The sequence below is a fragment of the Mastomys coucha genome, unplaced genomic scaffold, assembly GCF_008632895.1.
Source record: "Mastomys coucha isolate ucsf_1 unplaced genomic scaffold, UCSF_Mcou_1 pScaffold23, whole genome shotgun sequence".
Classification (NCBI taxonomy): domain Eukaryota; kingdom Metazoa; phylum Chordata; class Mammalia; order Rodentia; family Muridae; genus Mastomys; species Mastomys coucha.
Genome location: NW_022196906.1, coordinates 104,142,503 through 104,145,614, shown reverse-complemented (window position 1 = coordinate 104,145,614; position 3,112 = coordinate 104,142,503). Strand labels below are relative to the sequence as shown.

Here is a 3,112-nt window from a genome sequence, read left to right as displayed (position 1 = left end):
AGAATCACAGCAATGTCCTGGCTCACCCTTCTTGGCTTCTTAAAATACAAAAAGTAATTAAAAGGAAGTAATTATGTAACAAAAAAGTAAGTAAAAAAAGGCAAGTGATTAAATACACATACACACACCTGAAAAGAAAACCCAGTTTTAAGCCAAAGCCTTAATGTAGGCCAAACGAGTCCCCTGAGGTGAGAGTTAGGGCCCAGATTGCAGTTCCCAACTGGCTCCAGATGGCTCTGGACTCCCAAATGCCCTAGGCTCGTGTCTGTTATAGGGCAGAAGCAGCAAATTTTAAAAAGCAGATACATCTTGACCTAACCAAGTATCCCCGACACTTCACTTTTTAAAATCAAATCAAATCTAAAGACTCTATGTGTAAACCCACATAGGTACCTAGTATTTGATAAAGGTGCCAAGACACAGGAGAGAAAAAGAGAAAAGACTCTTCACGTAGCTCTGGGGAAACTAGACACCCAGACATAGAAGAACCCATTGTTAACCTCTCTTTTTAAATGTTTAAAAAAAATTGAAACGGTAAGCTTAAGTTAAGACTAGAAACTTAGCTGAGAATGTTGGTGCATGTCTAATTCCAGACCTTGAGAGGCAGACAGATCTCTGGAGTTCAAGGCCAGCCTGCTCTAAACAGTATATTCCAGGACAAGACAGGGCTACACACATATCAAAAATCTTATCTTGAAAGCCCATCACCAAAAGGCTAGAAACTGATAAATTGTAAAAAGAAAATAAGATACAAACATGGCCAAGTGTGGTAGCTCATGAATCTAAGCCTAGCATTTAAGAAACTGAGGCAGATGAAGTACCATGAGCTTGGGGTCAGCTTTCACTACTGAATAAAGCCCTCCCTCAAAAACCCAAGTGTGGTGAATAGGGGGCAGGGGGGAATATATGCTGACAAACTCAGGAAGCAAAGGCAGGCAGAGCTCTCAATTCAAGGTAACCCGTCTACAGAGTCTTTCAGGATAACCAGGGCTATACAGAGACCCTGTTTCAAAAAACAAACAAACATAAAACACCATGGGAAAAAAAAATTAAAAAAAAATTAAAAAAAAAAAAACAACCAAGGCAAACAAATTATTGGTAGAAATGAAAGCTAGTGTAGCCACTGCAGAAATCAATATGAAGTTCTCCAAAACACAAAAATACTTAGAAAAGGATCCAGGTACATACATCCAAATCCACACCACACACTGATTCCTGCAGGGTTCTTAGAACACTGTTCATAACAGCCATGGCATGCAATCAGCCTAGATGTCCATCAACAGGTGCACAGTTCAAGGAAAATCTGCTGTGTACACACAGTGGAGTTTCACGCGGCCATAAAAATATTTACTCATTCCAAGTAAAACAGGCGAGGCTTAGATAGAGACAATATCGTCAGCTTATATGTAGAAGATTCAATGTAAATATTCCTGTGAAGCAGGGATTTGGTGGAAGAAGGGACACTAGAAAGTGGGATATGGGGAAGGCTGAGCAAAACCAATGATTCATATACATAAAAAAGTCACAATGAAATTCACTATTTTGCACACTAACAAGAAAAACAAAAACCACCAGCAAAAAAAAAAAAAAAAAAAAAAAAAAAAAAAAAAAAAAAAAAGTAGTAAAAGTAGTAACATTCATGATAATCAGGAGTAGGAACAAAAATTGGTAGTGTTAAGGTATATCTTTTTTTTTTGGAAAGATTTATTTATTTTATATATGTGAGTACACTGTTGCTCTCTTCAGACACATCAGAAGAGAGCACTGAGTCCCATTGAAGATGTTGTGAGCTACCATGTGGTTGCTGGGAATTGAACTCAGGACCCCTGGAAGAGCAGCCAGTGCTCTCAAACAACGAGCCATCTCTGCAGCCCAACCACTGAGCTATGATTTGACATCTGAAAACATGTCCCAGTAAATTGCTTATCTGTGTGCAAAAAGCTAGTCAGTAAAACATTCTTTTTGATCTATAGTTACACCAGATTCTGAGTGGGATGAAAATCAATTTCCAATAGAAAATATTTATAATCCCAAGTACATACAAATGCTCTGATCATGTATAAACACAATGAGAATGTTCTGGAAAATACCAAGTTACCTCTATTTCTCTGGAAATAGTGACTACCTATAGGAAAAGTCTTATGTATATTTTATGACACATGCCATGTAGCATGAAAAACTTCTGGCAGAAAAGGTCACATTTTAATCACCCTACTTATGTGAACTATCAAGAATAAGCATACCTACAGAGAGAAAGCAGGTAACACCAGTTGTGGGGCAGGGTGTAGAGGACACTGGCACCGCTGGAAATGAGACGGTGCTACAATGGGCATATCTATTTAGGGTGATCTTTTTTTTTTTTTTTTGAAATAGATAATGGTGACAGTTGGAAAACCCAATTTCTATTCTCAACACTAGAAAGCTGCCCATGTATTTTCCTTTTTTTGTAGCCCTGGCTGTCCTGGGAATTTTCTTTGTGAACCATGCTGGGCTTGAACTCAGACATCAGCCTCCCTCTGCTTCCTAAGTGCCACCATGCCAGGCTTCCTACTGACTTTCTTTTGTTCTTTCTCTCTTTTTAAAAAAGATTTATTATTACATGTAAATACACTATAGCTGTCTTTAGATACACTAGAAGAGGGCGTCAGATCTCATTACGGGTGGTTGTGAGCCACTATGTGGTTGCTGGGATTTGAACTCATGACCTTCCGAAGAGCAGTCAGTGCTCTTATCCGCTGAGCCATCTCTCCAGCCCACCACTGACTTTCTTAATCCTTAGTATGTATGTGAAGGCATGTACCATACTGATCATATGGTAGGTAGCCAGAGGAAAACTTTTGGAAACCTCTCTTTGGTCCCAACATTTGATATTCAGGGATCACTGACCTTGTCTATTTAACATGGTTCTATAAAGCCCAGAGCTGTGGTATATGCCTATAATCTCATAGCTTGAAGGCTGGGGCAAGGGGAATTCATTTGCATTTATGAGCACAGAGACATCTTTTAATGTATTTATTATCTAGCACCTTTAAAAAAGAAACCAAGTGGGCTGGTGAGATGGCTCAGCGGGGAAGAGCACTGACTGTTCTTCGGAAGGTCATGAGTTCAAATC

The 3,112-nt window shown here is 39.1% G+C and overlaps 1 protein-coding gene across 1 annotated transcript in view; it reads right to left on the bottom strand.

Annotated features, from left to right (window-relative positions):
• Smarcc1 (SWI/SNF related, matrix associated, actin dependent regulator of chromatin subfamily c member 1) overlaps positions 1-3,112 on the bottom strand; it is a 100,341-nt gene that overhangs the window by 20,499 nt on the left and 76,730 nt on the right. The window lies entirely within an intron of this gene.